This window comes from Pezoporus occidentalis, unplaced genomic scaffold (assembly GCF_034315485.1).
Source record: "Pezoporus occidentalis ecotype Australia unplaced genomic scaffold, CSIRO_AGI_Poc_V1 ctg53, whole genome shotgun sequence".
Classification (NCBI taxonomy): Eukaryota; Metazoa; Chordata; class Aves; order Psittaciformes; family Psittacidae; genus Pezoporus; species Pezoporus occidentalis.
The window spans coordinates 2,587,171-2,605,405 of record NW_026915866.1 but is presented as its reverse complement, the minus strand read 5'-3'; the positions used below and the strand labels follow the sequence as shown (position 1 = coordinate 2,605,405).

General features: G+C 40.8%; 1 long non-coding RNA gene across 1 annotated transcript; it reads right to left on the bottom strand.

Moving 5' to 3' along the window:
- Positions 1-14,305: 14,305 nt before the first annotated feature.
- Positions 14,306-17,444, bottom strand: LOC134173451 (uncharacterized). Its single transcript, XR_009968259.1, has 2 exons — positions 16,261-17,444; positions 14,306-14,937 (listed from the first exon to the last, which is right to left on the bottom strand). It is a non-coding gene; the product is annotated as an uncharacterized LOC134173451 (long non-coding RNA).
- Between the last annotated feature and the right edge of the window lie 791 nt (positions 17,445-18,235).

Below are 18,235 nucleotides of genomic sequence, written 5' to 3'. Positions count from 1 at the left end.
TCAGGACAGCCAATCCACAGCCGATGCCTTGTTGCTAAATTAAGCAACAGGCCAGGGTCTGAAGCAGACATGGACTCAAGGCTTCATAAATCAAATTTCCCTGCAGCAATAGAAGCTTGCAGGGGAAAAGCAAACAGCGCTGCTCTTGCAAACCCATTCATGCATTTCCAGACTGGACTTTTTTATTTTTTTGGCCATTTCTGAACAATTCAGAGCTATTAGTAAATAAATGTTGCAACTGAATTTTACTACATGATAATAGAGCACTTATACTATTACTGAGATGTTTACTGAAACTAAACAGTATTATGTGTGCAAAACCCAGATGTCATCCGCAGGAAAACCGAAACAGAAGCAATATAAATGTTGTATTGTAATTATCCCTAATTGCAGAAGCTTTGAGCTGAAAAAGAATTGAATCCTTCCACTTGCTGGGCTTGATTTAGCACTTCATTAGTCAGATTTTGCACCAGTTACAGAGCTGCTTTGGAATTCACCTGGAATAGCACAGCAGTGAATAATAGGCATGCTTTACAGAAGTACTGCTTCTGGAATTAAGGATTTTAGGCCTTCTAAGGTTAACTTCTGAAGCACTGACAAGCAGGCATCACATTAAGTTCTTCTCAAGGGAAGAATATGAAAGCTTTTACTTTTGTGGGTAAAATCTGCATGGTACGTCCAAGCAGGGATGCTGGACCCACTTGAAGTTCTCAGCTGGAAACGCTTTGGTAAATTCTCTCAAGACACTTTCATTTCAGTGACAGTCCAAAGAAAAGTAGGTAGGGCCCTGGAGTGATCTGCCTGGTTTCTGCAGGAAACCTTCCCACTTTGCTTCTTCAGCTGCTCTGTGACATACTGCGGTATTACCTTTGTGGCAACAGAGAATGAGGTTTCACTGGTAAAGCCTTGTGCAAATATAGAATAAGGAACACTGTATACCAAATGATCTCACAGTATCTGTCTCAAGTTATTCTCTTGTACAGGAGTACTTGGCCTCTCCAGGACAATCTGTTTTTCTAGGTCTACTCTTCTTTTATAAGTTCCCTGCTTCAACAGTAACCACTGTGTGGTAAGATCCATGAAAAAAATCTCTTCAATCTTTCAAACCTTGAAAAAGTCACCCTTTCTTTTGAAATAAACTTTGCAGTATAATGTCTTATTTTAAGAAAGGCATGGTTTTATTTATAGAAACTGAAAGGCCCACTTCTTCTTTCTGAAGCAGAACTGAGAAACAATTGGTTTTCATATCAGCATTGAAAAGAGAAGTGGTAGCAAAGCGCTGTGACTTTATCCATGATACAGTGCCACGACAGCTTAGGCAAAGTCTATGGTCTGAAGGTTTCACTCCTCACCCAGTGGCAGTGGGTCCCTACACGCTTGTGGTGAGATGTTTTGGAGAGCTAGTATAGATAAAACTGAGAGGGTGTAAGTTTTTGCCTGCATTAGCCCTCTGGTCCAGCTCACAGTGGAGGTAAGGGAGTGTTTATGCTGGTCTGGGAAGAGTCAGGAGTTTATAGGTGCAGGGGGAGGAGGCAGGCAGGACTGTGGCCATTATAAACTGCCCTGAAACAACACTCCTGCACATCCTTTCAGCAGTCCCCAAGCAAAGACTGTCTGTGGCCTCTCTGCTGAAGGATGAGGTCAAACGTCATGGAGCAAACTCCATGAGATTTTGTGAATTCTCATATCCTCCACAACAGGATGATTGTATCCAAAGTGGTGGTGTGCATGGAGCTGAAGCATCCTACCTGCCAGCAAGCTATGCCCAAGTACTGCTTGTGAGAGTGTTAGCTGGCACTGATCTAATCATGAAATACAGGAAGGCACAATGTTCTGGTCTAGCAGGTTACATCAGCGTGCTGCCTGGACCCCCCAGGAGCTTGAACTTTGCTAGATCAACATCAGTTCCTCAGAAAAAAACATAATCCAGCAGTATTCCCTATTTTGTATGAGCCCTTGGGGTTGCATGAGGATAAAAAATCCACATAAAGGGAGAAAACCATTTTAGGTAACTGCCTTTTTTTCCCCTGATGAATTTCCTCTGCACCTTTACTTTATGTGTCCGAAATGGCTGCACTTCCTGCTGCATCATACAGGGAGGGAAAAGTCCTGGAGGAGACTGGGCTAAGTCTGAGCTCAGTGGCTAGGGAAACATGATTAAAATGAGTTAGTAAATAGCACATGCAACACAAGAAAAAAATCTACACACTGCTGATTTAGATGTAAAAGCTTCATGTTGATTACTCTACAAACACACTGCATCTCTTTTCTATGACAGACTTGAAATTAACCCATCTGTCTCCATTCACCTCACTATTTTTTTTAACTTCTGAAGAGTCAGTAAGGCAAAGCTGGCACATCAAGGCCCGTGTAAATGTTTCCAATCTACTTTCCCACATACAGATATGATATTTTCTCAGACAAAAAGAATTGACTGTGTAGAGGAGGCCTCATTAGGCACATGTTATGTTTTTCAGAATTTTAAACATTTGAAAACTATATGGGCTTTAATGTTGTTGGGAGACATTTCTGGTCATTGGGGTTTATTCAGAAGTGGGGGCACTGAGGGTTTTGTTTATTAAGGACTCACCTCTGCTCCTTCTGGAATATTACAAAACTCCCAGTGAGTTTCAGAGAAAGAGCTGACTTTGTCTTATCTTTCCCTAGCACAGGATGCATCTTCTTAAACCTTCTTTTCACTTGAATACTCTTCCCTTACACAAGGTTAGCATGTGCCAAACAGTTAAAAGCAATTTAAAACATCTGAACTTCAACTTGGACCAATGGTTCAAAGGGCAGCATATCTAGCCTAGTTCTATAAAGATTCATTCATCTTACAGGATCACCCCTAATGTCAGAGACGTCTGTCTGTGGTGTTAAAGGTGCTGAATTCTTCAGAGTCACTTTGACTGAGTTTAGGTCATCTGTGCCATTTTCTTTGAAAAATGAAGTACATTGTGATTCAAGACACTGTTTAAAATGTCTAGCTCCAGGACCTGCTCCTGGACCTGCCTTCACCCAGTAGAAAACCAGGTTCAAATGTTATAAGCAAGAAATGACTAGAAGAATGTCTTCAGAACTGATGTGCAGGAGTTGGAATGGCTGCAGAATGTGGTGGTCAGGTCACTCTGGGGTGCAGAGTTGTGGCAGTCCTACCCCAGTACCCTGCAACAAGGGAGACCATTTCCACAGCCAGGCACAGGCCTGGAGTAGCAGAAATGGCAGGATCACCCAGACTACATCTGCAGCCTGTGAGAGTCATGACCAGTCAGGGAGAAGGCACCTGAGCTCCTGGTTTTAGAGAGCAAGATGCTGTTTGTGAGAGCTGAGGAAAAATCTTCCCAAACTGAGGGAGAAATAAAGTCTGAGAAAGGCTGGCTTTGCTGAGGGAGCCCAGCTGGGGTCTACTCACTTGACCCAGCTGTATGTACCCAAGAGTAAAGGGTATGTATGTCAAGACCCTCGTCATCTAACAGAAGTCCTGATCAGCACTGTGGTGCCCCTTAATGGAAGTCATACAGCAGCATGAGCAATCAGGCAAGCACACAGAATGCAAATTCCCCTGTGCCCTGCCACTGCAATGGCTCATATCTGTGATGTAAAGGAAATGGCCTCTGGAGATGGAATGGTTAATCTTGCAGTTGTGCAATACAAACGAACACAGGAGGGAATATTGCTTTCATTTCTCTAGCCTCTTCTCATCAATCTTGGTAAATAGATTTTTCTCTTCAGCCCACTTTTCTCCTAAGTAAATGAGACTAAAAAGAATCTGCCTCTGACTGTGCCCAGCTAAACCTGAGTCCGTTCTTAGCAATGCCACTGAGATCAGAGAAGCATTGCTAGCTATTAAGCCAGAGCAAGAACACAATGGGATTCAGCTTTGATTACAGTTTTTAATAAAAAGCCTCAAACTCTTTGATGGATTCTTTAATGCTATTGTGTTATTATTTTTTTTCTTCTATTCCCCACCCCTATTTCAAGAGAGCCATTCAGTGCATTGGTGATATCCAATTTATTCTTCTAGTTGTGAGTAATATCCTCTGTTAGCAGTATAAATTGTTCCTGTTGCCCTTGGCAGAATTCTCAACAATTCTCCTGCTGCCTATTAAAGCAGTTTCATAAATAGACACACTTCATTAATATACACTTTTTAGAAGACTAATTGAATTTTTCCAATATATCCCTCAGCAGCCATTGAATTATTTAGCTAGTGGTGGATGTGTGCAAGCTCATGGGCAGTGATGCTGAAGAGTCACCAGTGGCTAAGGGAAAGTACAGGACGTGCTCTGCTTATGTGTTGGTTGAGATGCTTCTGAAGGCCATGCTCCTGAGAAAGTAAGCAAAATAGGAAGTACTTGTCAGCATATCTTGTAACTGTGATGCTCATCTGTGGGCCAAAAGACTTGTTAAAATTACCTGAGGATAATACAATGGCTAGAAAAAGGTAAACTTAAGCTGAGAAAGGAAGGAACAGCAATGTACTCCATATTCAAAACCTGGCATGGCATCCTGGGGTCTTCTGCAAAAGGCATAGATAGCACTGTGACCTTTGATAGAAATCTTGACAACCCAAGTCTTTTTTGGAAGTATTCTGCAATGATGATAAATTCAGTATCCACTTCACACACAGGTGATTGGCATAACTAGAAATAAGTGCAAAGAACCAATTCAGGAGCAGAAGAGGGAACAAGGAAAGACTGAGAAAAAACCCAACACTCAAGACAAGGACCAAGTTCGAAGATAAACAAGATAGTCACTCTTCCTACTAGCATAGCATTAAAACTAGCATAGACAAATGGACATCTAAGGAATGAGTTAAGAAGTTTATGCCACAGACTTGTTATCACTAACAGGAAAGAGCCGCTTACAAGTGCTCTTGGCATGATCCAGTGTGGAGTCCCAACAAGTGTTTGCAAGGAACTCATAAATGGGCTTGTGACTTTTCCTAGTGCTAGTAAAACAGGAATTAACTTCTCTACTTTTTTCCCACCTCCCTACCTGTTTATTCAGCTCCTGTACTGCAGATTACTATGTGCAGAATGAAGTCAATGCAGATAAATGTCTTCTTGAGCCCCTGAGGCTTCAGAAATTTTTATTAAATTCAAAATAAAGACAGTTTTAAGCATTGCATACTTTGCTCCCTCAGACCTGCGGATGGCAGACCTGTCAGGAAGGACAGCTTACAGAAGGAAGCAGCTTTCAATCTCTCAATGAGGATTTCCAGGGCTCATTTAGAAAATCTCCCAGCAGCCTGCCATTTATTCTAGGGCGAAGAATTGAGCACACTAAAAAATTAGACGAGTGGAGTTGGATGAACAGATTCTGAAGTCAGTTTTCTCCATGTGTGACTAGTCCATGCTGCTCTGCAGCTAAGATCAACAGACATTACACATTTTTCTTCTTTACAATATGAATTCTTTGTATGTATATGCATAACAGGTTAATGTGTACAGGGAGACAAACCTACTGTCATTACTATCAACAGCAAGCTCATTCATCTTAGTGGAAATTAATCCTGTTAAGACTTACTTAAAAAGAAGATTTACCAATACTGTCTTCAATAATTACTAAAGTTACTGTTTATTTTTGTCTGTGTTAAAGGTTGATGCTCTGCTGAGTCCAAAAGAAGTTACAGAGAGGCAGAGTTTATTCCAGAGGACCTGCAAAGGTTGAGGCTTTATTACCAGCTGTATTGTTAAGTCTATTACAGTCTGCTGCCTTTGTTTCCACTAGCTCAAGGCACTTAAAGACTAGTCACAACCAAAGTTCCTATGCTGAAAAGAGTTCACGGGCAGCTTTTCTAATGAGCAAGGTGACCCTTTCCAAAGAAGAGCAGGAATAATGTGAAGTAACTGCATACTCTTACAAAAACTGGGGACATTCCAGTGGAATGTCTGTGGTGACTCCTGAAACAAGGTATTGGTGTCTCCTGGGAAGAGGGTAGTTCTGTATATACAGTGAGGTTAAAAGGAATTAAAGCCAATCTGCAATAACTAGAGCCGCAAATAACATTTACCAAATACAAATTAATTTTCCTATTACACTGAAGACATTATCTCAGCAAATAATGTACTCCTTAAATGATTCTGTTTTGAATAGTAAGCCATTGTTTGGTAAATTGAAATGGACACAAGCCTTTCAAACATCTTCATGTTCTATGGAGAATATAGGTTGTATGGTAGTTATGTCACAGTCAAGTGAACAATAGCAGAGTCTTATCCGTCCTTTGCATTCTGGCAGTTATTATACTATAGATTCATGGAGATGTCTATAGTTTGACTTACATCTCTCACATAAGGTTACCTCGCAGCTGAGTTTTTCTATATGAGTCCCCTAACTACAAGAATATTTCCCAGAGAGAAATGCAGTAAATCTTTTGGTTGGGAACTGAGTAGGTGGTAAGAATGTCAAGTCATATTTATGCTTTTTTTCCCCTGTAATGAGTAGAAGTGATTTATGCTAAGGCAAAGATCTGATATAAAAAGACCCCTATAAATTTAAAATGTTTATTATCCTAGTGACATAAAACCACACTGATTTGCTGGAAGTAAAAACCCATGTTTTCTCTAAGTATTACAAAAAGGTAGGACCAGGGGAGTAAAATTTATTGTTGTTTTTGAAGACTTGGAATCCTTTTCTGGCTGGACTTCCATGTGCCTTTGCAGGATCCAGCCTGGTTCACATCACTACCTTGTTCCTCTGCTCTTTGCAGCTCTCAGTAGCCAGCAAATGGAGGGGTGGTTTCATTCATGACTGAAGTTGCAGCCACCTGCTCCGTCTCTCAGGGCTTTTGCAGCAAACAGGGGGCAGCTGTATCTGACGGTGCCAGGCTGTGAGTCCCCAGGATGCCTACTTAACTTTCAGCTTCATCCTGTTATGACAGCTTTATGACTGCTGAGGACTGGTAACTCTTACCAGAGCATTTAGATCAGTTTTAAGACTTTCCCTATTGCTACAGGCAGATTCTTACCCATTATGAATTGCCAGAGATTCATTGATTTCAGTTTACTGGCAATAACTGCTTCTTACAGTATTACCAGTTGGCTCACTTTGATCAAGATGCTGGCTTAGACCACTCTAGCAGGAAAACGGGGTGCAATTTTCTCATTTAAATCCAACATGGTTATATCAGGGGACTGAGCATTAAAAAATATGGGGAGGTCCAGCTCCTTTGAAGCAACCAGTCACACAGAATCAGGAGCTGGGCATGCAAAACCTTAGCCTAGAAGCTTATATACATCTCTCTGTGTTTGTTTGTGTATATAACCACAGAAAGCATTGTCCATAACAGCTGAGAGCTTTGCAGTTTTTCATCTACTCTATGGAAGCAGTAGATAAAAGAGGATTTTTATTTGCCTTATTCTCTTGCTACTTTGGCATTCTATTCAGTGACCACATCCAGGATCTCATGCCAGCTGAATTTGATGATGAGCAGGAAGGCTGGACTAGTCCCAGGCCTCCAGTTTTGGAGTCATATCATCAGGATACCATCACAGCAAAGAAAAAGTGGCAGCTGACTCATGAGCATTTAGCACAAATTGGGAAAAGAAAGGTGCCATCACATGAGGGCTGAGGTCATTCCCAGTGGGGAAATGTGATCCAGTGGAGACTCATAAGGGTGCAACCTGTTTGTGTTTTGTGGTGGGGTCAGAGTAAAGAAAGAATTTTGTGGCTGTTCTGAGGTAAGAGACTGGGAGGAGTTGGCAACTCATCTGGGAGAAAGCCACTGGGCTGCCCAGAGGGTTTTGCCAAATGGGAAACAATTCTGTGCTACTTGACAAAGGAACATGTTGTCAATATGTACCCCTTAATACTCAGCAGCTGCTTCTCCAGAGCACAGCAGGAACGATTTTGCCATGCTTATTCTGTTTGGGGAAATGGGTGATTTCCTTTTGCTAAGCCCTAGGGCATAAATCTGCCAACAAGGCTTCTGTTATGGGAATCTGAAAAAGATTTTCTTTGTATGAAACTCAAAACCACACCGCTCTTGTAGTACTTTGATTTAACATTTCTATTTCCTGAGAGACAGTAGAAATTAGCACCTGAGAACTATGTTTTGAGAAAGCTGGGTAAAAAAGCATCACAGGTAGGGAGATCAGTCAGTCTTTCACAGGGAGAACTTGGAAAAACCATGTGCTCTGGTGGGACAGAGATACATGAGGTCCTCACCCTGAGCTGGCTGGCTTCTCCCATGTATGCCTGGTGGGCAGCAATGTAAAAGACCAAGAGAATCTGTCAAACCCTCCTAACCATTAAAAAAATATACCAATTTGTATATGAAGCAGGTTTCAGGTAGTTTCAATTCCCAAATATCAAACCTGCAGGTTTTGTGAACAGCTGACTGACAATATGGTTACCACGAGTTTTCTGCCTCTTGCTGTTTCACACAATACTAGCCATAAAAGAGCAAACCCAGGCTGAATCCTCTCTGTCAGCTGTGGTGGTCACAGCACTTGGGTATGTCCCACTCCACTGCAAGCTTGGCAAAGAAGAAAAAGCCTCCAAAATCCCAGCAGCCCTGTTTTACGGACAGCTATCTCCCTTGGTCCTAATAGCTCCCAGTTCTGTTGTTCTTGAACTCCTGCCCTGTGCTCATGGATTTCTTTTCACAACTGTCCTGTGAAGAAAAGAGAACCAAGGCCCTAAGGGTTTGACAAACATCATGAAGGAGGTCTGTGGTCATGCTCAAACAGATATAAAATAACATCAGAATCCAGTGCCTCAACCACTGAACCATTTCTTTCTCATAGTTGTAAAAAAAAAAAAAAGAATAAAATCTGTCCCAAAGCACTTGAGCCAGCCTTACTCACTTGTTAGCCTAGATAGATAAGGTTCAGACCTAAATGCACAATGAGACATTCAGGGTCCTCCAGCTCCAAAACACCCACATTTCTATGCCAACTGGGAATGTTCTGGTGACTAATTTGTAGAACATAGTAAGGCCCATGAGAGCATCTTTAAAAAATCTGTTGTAAAGTATTCAGCCTCTCAGATAGCCACCTAGGTAATTTGTTTCTATTTTACAGTTTTGTTGGGGAACAAGAGGGCTTGAGGGGTGGTTTTGGTTTGGATTTGGTCTTAATGTGCTAGTGGTTCAGTGTTGATGTTGTTGGCAAGTGCTGCTTAGTGCTGCATACTCTAGTACTTTATATTCAACTAAGAAAAATGACAACTAATGATAGTAAGGGAGTAAAGGAAAGGGAGATTTAAGCTTGTGTATTCTAGGTGATGTATTCTCTATGATATCATCTCTTTCTGGAATTTTGGGAGTTTTCACCACTATTAGTACCTAAGCACAATTGCAAGAACCTTTCTTGATTAATGTCTACAATGCTTCCTGAGACCAATGTAACAAAATTCACATACAGTGGGGTTTTTTTGTCAGGTACATCATAAGAATTAATGTTTGTTGCTTTTAGGACTTTAGCTAGTAAGCTACACTGTAAAGTGCATTTACATTCATGGCAAGAAATTAACATCTGTTAAGAAAAGTTTCAATACTACTCAAAAGAGGAGGTTAGAACATCTTCCCTAGTAGAAGATGCCTCATATTATACCAGTTCTAGAGAAAAAAGACAGAGGAGGTGACTGGACTCAGGCAGGCAAATGACAGATTGGGACGGAATTGGAAGAGGAGGGTTTGACCAATGGAAAGGGGATGTTTTGTAGTTGGCCCTGACATGGGATAAAAGGGGGATGCTGCTCTGAGCATCTCATTTTGACTTGTTTTGAATGTTTTAACACATTCTGAATATGGGAGAGTAGTGTCTTGCTTTCTCTCTTTTCGTTATTCTTCGAATCTTGCCATAGCAGTAATTAAACTGAACTTTCATGGAAAGGAAAAATGCCACAACACACATCAAACATCACAGCTAACGTTTCACCTAGTATACAGATAGTCACAGTACTATGAAGTATAGGAAGTCACACTGCTAGATTGCAGTTTAGTTTTGCAAATTGGCCCAAATGCATGTTCATTCATTCATTCATGCATTCACTCCTAACGCTACTTATCCAATACATTCTTAGATAACAAAGACTGCGAGTCCCAAAATGACACTGAGGGTGCGGGCTCCTTAGCTCTGTGTAGCGATGTGCAATCTAGCACATGTGGTCAATGCGAAGGATGTGTGGTTGTTGCTCCTGGTAATATATACCTGCTGAGTGCATTTTCTTCAGAGTGAATTCTAGAGGAATATATGGAAAACAAATAACAACTCTTAGTGGGTTTTAAATTAGCGACCTTCTAGAGCTGAGCTTAACTCACAGACCAACAGTTTCCAAGTTCAGAATGCTGCTAATTAATCAAAGCTCTTGTCATAAAGCAATGTGACATTAAATTAGCATTAGATGTAGACGCTAAATTATTTTTTCCCATGCTGAACACCATTCAAATGTTATCAGTAAGCAAGATAATATTAAATTATTAGAATAAGTTTCAGCTCTTTCTGCCTGCCCCTTTTACCTCTTTAACAGGTGTCTGAAGATTTTTTTTGCTCAAAGAAATGATCAGGCTTTTCTGAAATTGTTTTAATGGATGCTGACTTTAAAAGGATAGTAAAACATTTGTTCATCTGCCATCTCTGACTTATTCCATTATCTTTGCCTTGTCTGCTGAAATCAATAAGAAATTGCTTAGAAACTTCAGTGTCAGTTGTGTTGAACTCAAAGACAATTTTTGGTATCTGTACATTTCCTTAGGAATGACAGGAAAATGTAATCTTGCTCTGCAGCTGTGGACAGGTATCTTCTGATCTACCCATGAATCACTGAACCTTGACTAGCTCTTGTTCTGGAGGGATGTCCCAGACTCCAGAGGAAAAACGTCTTCAAAAAACATGCAGACAAAGTCCTTTGTGCTGCTGCCCCTAATGCAATTCACCAACAGCCAAAACGGACATGGTTTTCAGTAGAACTTGACTGGAATCAGTGACAGTCTATACTGCAGAAAGCCCATCTCAAAATGCTTTCCCAAGGTTTACAGGTCACAGAAAAGGTGAAATCATATAGAATGGGCCTTGTGCATATCCCAAGTGAATCAGTTCAGTCCTAGCTTGAATGAATCATCTCCTTGCTGTTAGTGACGGAGTCTGGATGGCCCTTGTAGCAACCAAGGGCTTTAATGGAAAATCAGCCTAGCAAAAAGACTTACAGAGAGGTAGGGAGAAACTCTCAGGCAAATCTTGTCCACTCATGTGAAACTAAGCCAGTGTAAGCTCCATGGTGACCCTTGCTCTGGAGGAGTCCACAGGAAAGGTGTAGCATGGCCATTCAGGCAGCCCTCTGGACAAGGCTGGCTGAGTCTGTAGATGAGGATGTCCAGTGTGAATGGACTAAACTGTTTACAGCATGCATGAAAGCTTAAACAGAAAATAACCCTGAGAAACAGAAGATGAGGCCTGACATACTTTAGATTGAGGAACTGTAAAATCAGTTGATTTGATCAAGAGGAGATAGTTAATTCCACACTAATAAAAGCAGCAAAAAAGGCAAAACAAGCTTTTTTTAATACAGAATTCAGGAATGTTAGGTGCCCAGGCAAATATAAAGATGATAACCAGTAATGTTACTTCACAATGCACAGTTGCATCACAGATAGTTGATATCATATGGCAGTAGGATTCTGGTGAAAATTAGTGAATACATGCAGGAAACAGAAGCACCTGATTTTTATCAGCTCCCTGGAGTGAATGTAAGGTTTTCTGTTCCAATGCAGTACTGATGTATTTAGAGATCATATTGACAGGTGATTTAATTCCAGGTGGGGGGGGGGGGGGGGTGCTTGTTTGGGGTTTTTTTGGAGGTAGGCACATCAGGTTTAGACTGACCTATGGTATATGTAGTTTTTCTTTGTATGTAGTTAATATTGGCTTTTTTACATTCTTTATATTTAAACAAGAGCCTCTGCTCCACTTCTTTTCATCTCCACTTTCTACTGTTCATGGTGCTTATTCTTCATGCTTACACCTATTCACCATTTATCTACTCGCCTTGCAGTACTTATTACATCTGCTTTTCATCTCGTCAGTTGTATGAATTAGCATGAAAATCTGCATCATCGGGAACACAACAGTGAGACATAAACATCCTTGGTAGTGGTCCAGGGAATTATTTTGGTAGCATGAGGAGAAGTTCTTGTCTTGTGGGGTGAAATGTGTAAATGTCCAAAGTAGCTGTGGTTGCTATGCCAAATGATGTTCCACTCTGGAGTAACATGTTAAACAGCCAAAGAAGTAGGCAGAACTAGACTTGCAATTGGAACAAAGAGTTACTTAAACTCAGTGCAAATACACAAGCTATAGAGCGGCCCCATATCAGAGACCTGTATTGGGAGAGCACTTCATTTACATTTACCTTCAGCACTAACAACCACTCCTTAAAAGAATCCCTGGCTTATTTTCTTTTTTCATGAAATCCTACAAATATCAAAGGCTTTTGATACCCAGAGTCAATATCATTTAAGTAGAGAAAGGGCTCTGAATCCAGAGACCCCATGTGTCTGCATTAGCTCAGTTTATTGTTCACGGAATGCAGTGGTTTTCTGAGCAGATAGGTTTTCCAGTCATATTATTTGACATCATTACAGTTGAATATGCACCAGAATACCATGTGGTGAGTACGTAATAAATCAGCCCATTATGTCTATAATCATTATGATTATGTGTTGATCCAGATCTCTGTTGTTGACATAAAAGGAGGTAAACAGTATAAATTATTGACTCATCAAATGGTTTCTTTTAATTTGTTGAGAAAGGAAAAGGTTATTTTTTTGTGTGGCCTGTTTCACATGTGGAATCACAGTAATGAATATATAGAATATTTGTTGAATGGGAATAGCAGAATGTGAGATTAATCATACCCAAATGCACTACATAGACACTAAGGGTGAAAACGTAAGTGTCACAACATATTAACCAAAGGTTCCCATCATACCAAAGGAATCACAGAATCATAGACTACTAGAGATTGGAAGGCACTTCTAGAAGTTATCTGGTCCAACCCCACTGCCCAAGTAGGGCCCTCTATAGTAGGTTGCCAGGGACCATATCTACACTGGTTTTGAATACCTCCAAGGATGGAGGCTCCACAGCCTCTCTGGGCAACTGTGCCAGTGTTTGGTCACCCTACCAGCAAAGCTGCCTTCTAGTTGGTCAGTCTCAGCATGTACCAGTCCCTGGGGTTGTTCCTCCCCAGGCACAGAGCTTTGCGCTTCCTCTTGCTGAAGTGCTTCAGGTACCTGTTACCCCATTTCTCCAGCCTGTTGATGTGCCTCTGGATGGCAGCACAACCCTCTGGCGTATCAGCCACTCCTACCAGGTCTATGTCATCAGCAAAGTTGCTGAGGGTGCACTCTGCCCCATCATCCAGATCATGAATGAGGATGTTTAACCCTGTCTTCACCCCTGGGGTATACCACTAGTGACTAGCCTACAACTAGACTTCCTGCAAATGATCACCACCCTGTCGACAGGGCCATTCAGCCACTATTCAGTCCAACTCACTTCTCAACCAGCCCATACTTCATCAGCTTCCCTATGAGGACCTTAAGGAAGTCAGTGTTGAAAGCCTTCCTGAAGTGTAGGTAAAAAATAATCACTGCTGTCTCCTCATCTACCAGTCCAGTCATTTCACCATAGAAGTTTATCAAAGTTGGTCAAGCACATCTTCGCCTTGGTTACTCCTATGACTTTCTGATCCTTCATGTGCCCAGAACAGTTTCCAGGATTAGCTGCTCCATCACCTCCCAAGGACTGAGCTGAGGCTGACTAGCCTGGGCCCTTCTTCTTGCTCTTGTTGACGATACAAATGACTTTTCCTCCAGTCTTCACGTATTTCTCCCAGTTGCCATGATCATTTGAAGACAATTGAGAGTAACCTTACAGTGACACAATTCAGCTACCCTTGCAGTTGTGGGTGCATCCCGCCAGGGCCCATGGACTTCTTTGTCACTTGGGTGAAGAAGTTGATTCTATCCAAGAACCTCCAGGATTGCCTATACCTTATTGTGTTGTCCCTCCTGTGCCAATTGGGGTGGTTGAAGTTCCCCATGAGGACCTTCACAGCACATTTAGAAGCAAAAATTGTTAAAAGATGCATGGTGAGGGCCAAAGATATTTTCACAGTGCTGTGGAAATTCACATCCTTACATGTTTTCAACTGAAATTTTACATAGCTGCCTGAGGTACAGCAGCTAGTGTATGGATTCATAGCAAGTTTGAATCATTGTGAAACAGAAAAACACCCCAAATACTGAGTTCACTCACAGTGGCATACTATTTGTTTCATGCAGTTTTCTTTATACCTGATTTTATTTTATTGTATTGTATTTTATTTTAGTATTTTTATAAAAACCATAATGTTTAAGGGAAACATTCTTAAAGGAAATATGACCAACAGAACCTATTCTTCTAGCCATAAACTGTGTTATCAGCCCCAGTCTAATGATCCAGGAGTGTTATTACTGTGGCTGAATACCACATCCATTTGTGAGATGCCCAGTACACCCCATTAGGTATGAGAGAAGTAAAGGGAGAGGGAGGTGCTGTGTAACATGTGGAACGAACGTTTGCTCTGCTCTGCTGGTTGTACGGGAAGTGCATGATCACAAATCACACACATCACATCACCTCATATATGGTTTTCTTCCTTGATACATTTGTCCCTAATGGTAGTACAGCTGCTCACCGCAGCTCCCATGCCAGAGGACTTGTATCTTTTTTGGCTCAGCTCCCAGTCCCAAACTAATGTGTTCATCCAGTCATTCACTTGTTTTTCACATTAACGGGAAGCAAAGGTGCAAGTGCCTTCACAAAACTATAAACGTTAAAGACTGTATTCACAAGTTCATCATTGTTCTTTTCAGCTCAATCTTCAGCTAGAGTTTTGCCTGAGAAGTTTTGCTTTTATTTACTTTTGAAGCATTCTTAACTCATTTTCCTAAAGAAGACATGAAAGATTCAGCATTTTAAAAAAAAGCAAATTTGATGTCAAAGTAATCAAAACTAAAAATACATTAAGAAATACGGTAGAAGCAGTGCAATAAATAACAGGCCTAACCCACACCAATGTAAATTTATGTATTGCTGCTGAAGTAAATGAACCTATGCTAGGTTAGGCCAACACATCTGCTCAACTCTTCATTTAAAAAACTCATCTGGCTCTATTATTTTTCAGCTCCAGTGAATTTAGCCAGCTGTTGATATAGTTTGATGATGAGATTTTAAAACATTCTACAGGAGTCTTCAAAGACACTGCAGAAGTGTGGTGGTCATTTATGATGGTTAATTGTATTTCAACAGCTCTTAGAAAATCCAGGCTCCTGTTGCCTGAGCTCTGGCCTAATAAATATCAGAAGATAATCTCTCTACGGTTAAACTTCTGGTTTCACCCTGATCAATACTAGCAAGTTAAAAAGGTTTAGTTCTTGAGTATTCATGATATTATTGAGACCTATGCACACAATTTAAAGCATGTTCTGTTGACTTTACTAAGTGCTGAGCATGGCACTTAAAGCTAAAAGACCATCTATGTGCTGACCCCAGTATGAATGCTTTTCTTCATTAATACCTACAAAAAGTCATCATAGAACAAATATATATGGCTGGAGACTGAAGCAAACAAAAGGATGGGGAAAAACAGTAGTCAATTTGCCACACCTCACAGGTGATTAAGCAAATGAGTTAAAAATCAGGTAAATAAAACAGAATATCTAAATATCTGTTTTGCATTGGTATAGTGACACATTGATATATTGAGATGTGATGGCTTCTTTATCAGGAAAGCAGCTAGTGGAGTTCAAAGCTCATAACAGCGTTTAGAAAATTGTTAAGAGATCTTTAATATCAATATTGCATGATCTACAAAATGAAACCATTCTATGATAGGATATGGTCCAGGGAAAAGGATGTAGGAGGAGAAAAAACAGGTACATGAGTTCATCAATAAAGTGGCCATGCCCTGAATGTACGTGTGCACTTCATCACCTTAAAAAAGTTCTGCAGTTACCTGAGTTTCTTTGACATCTCCTCTTAGATTTCCTAGGGCATCATTGCATTTTGAAACAAAAGCATCCATGCCCCACTGGGCATGGGGAAGAGATTATTAGTTGAAAATATTTATTTCAGTCATATTACTGTCTTCATTCCTCTTGGATTTCCTTGTCCATGAGATGGTAAGAAATAGACCCAGTGCTCAGCTATGACTGCTCAGAGCAGCATGGGCATTCCCAGGAATGCTGTACAGACAGAAAAAAATATTTACCTGAACTTGGCAGGAAATCATTCAGGCACCAGTTTTGAAGTGCATGGGCATGGAAGGGCTTGGAGTAAACAAAGCTCCTAACCCATCTCTTTTTTGCCCGAGAACTACAGTTGCTCTTTTCCTGCAGATGCTGGGACTGAGTACTCCACATGCTCTGAAGGTGCTTCACAACCCTAAAATAGGAAAGGCACAATAGCCCATGGAAAATTCTCCCACCTTTTCCAGCTGAATACAAAGGACTCTTATTGCTGTGACTTTTGAGGGTAAATGGTCAACTGCCTCTCTTAAATGCCTTTGAAAATCCTACCATGTTTCCACTTCAGTTAATCTCAAAGTTGATTTCCAAAGAAGAGGAAAGTATTTGCTATAAATACTAAACCAACTGAAATGCCTCACTTTGCAAATGGTTTCAGAGCCAAATAAGGGCTGCCTGGAAACAAGCCTGATTCTCACCTTTCTGTGTCAGGTTATTTCTTCCTGGGCAAGAAAGGGTGCTGTCAAAGGGAATAGCTTTAATATTTTTCAGTGATTTGGACATGGGGAGAAAGGGGCAGAAAGAAAAAGATGGCAGTGGGATGTTAAAGCTACATTAAAGGGCACAAGAAGCTTGGCCAGCTTTCAGAATTAACTGCTTAACTGAATGCCAAGACTGTGATTTTAGTATCTCAGGCTAAGGAGGGTATTGTTAACAGAAACGGTCTCCTTTAAGAATCTAGATGAGGAATCTTATGTGTAGGAAAGTTTAGGAAAACTACACTAATTGTAACTGTCCCTTGCTGAGCAGCCCCTGGGATCCCATGAAGTCTTTGCAGCAGTGGTCTGTAAGTGCCTACAGCCACCTCTTCATGAAAGTACAATCACTGACAAAAGGAAATTGCATCATCCAGCCTTTCTTCTTCTTTGTCAAGAAAAGGGGAAGTCTCACAGTAGTAATGTTAATGGCAGCAGGATTAATTCAAGGAAGTTTAGTAATGTTTCTTTAAAAATGGGTCATTTAGCAGAGAAACTATAAGGAGCTGAACACTGACTGCCAACCTGACCTTGTATTCCTGACTCAGACATGAGCAGGGTGAGGACCAGCCTCTATAGAACACCAAAAAAGCAGCAAGATTGTGAAGAGAACAACGAAGTAAAGAGCTACCAGGAACTGTAAATTTCCCTTTCCTGACAATGTTTGCTGCTCTCTCCACTCTCCCCCCATCCCCTTCCCCCCCTCCAATGAGGTTCCTTCGTGCTTAGGATGTCCAGGCTCTTAAGAGTTGATTTGGTTTTGGCAAGTGTGAAAAAGTGGTTATTGTTGGTGAATATTGAAAATACCTCTAAAATTTTCCATGGTTAAACGACTGTCAGAAAGTCACATTCAGGAATGGCTATTACATAAATACATGCTGATCTTCGTGGCCACTGTTGGGGAAGAAATTCCATATGCCAGGGTAGGAAATACAAGACCTTTTCATGATTACTTAACCCACGAGTCAAAGAGATTTAGGATCAATAACTGAGCCTGAGGGTGTTCTGCAGAGCAATGAATGAAATATGGGTCCATTCATATTAATTAAGGGAATATGATTCATTGATATTCATGACGATTAGAGGTAAAAAATATTTTCTCAGGTCCTCTTAGGTCTTCTTAGGTCAATTGTTCTTTTTTTTTCCCCCCCCTTTATCTTTTCCATATTGCAACACTTCTCCTCACAGCCTGCCCTATAGTTTTGGAAATCCTGCTCTTATTTATGCCTATTTATCCCCTAAAGGAAGGTAGAAGAGTTAAAATCTTCCCAGTTAAAACCCTGTACTTGACTTGAATCTCAGGGCACTGCAGAACCATTTCCTGTGATTGCAAAAGAGAGAGATAAAATTCCACACTGGTGGGAATTAACAGAAATTAGATCAAAGATTTCCAGACAATTAAGAGTCCTAACCCAAAATGTCCTTTGCTGCTAATATTTTTGATTCGATCTTTTTTTTTTTTTTT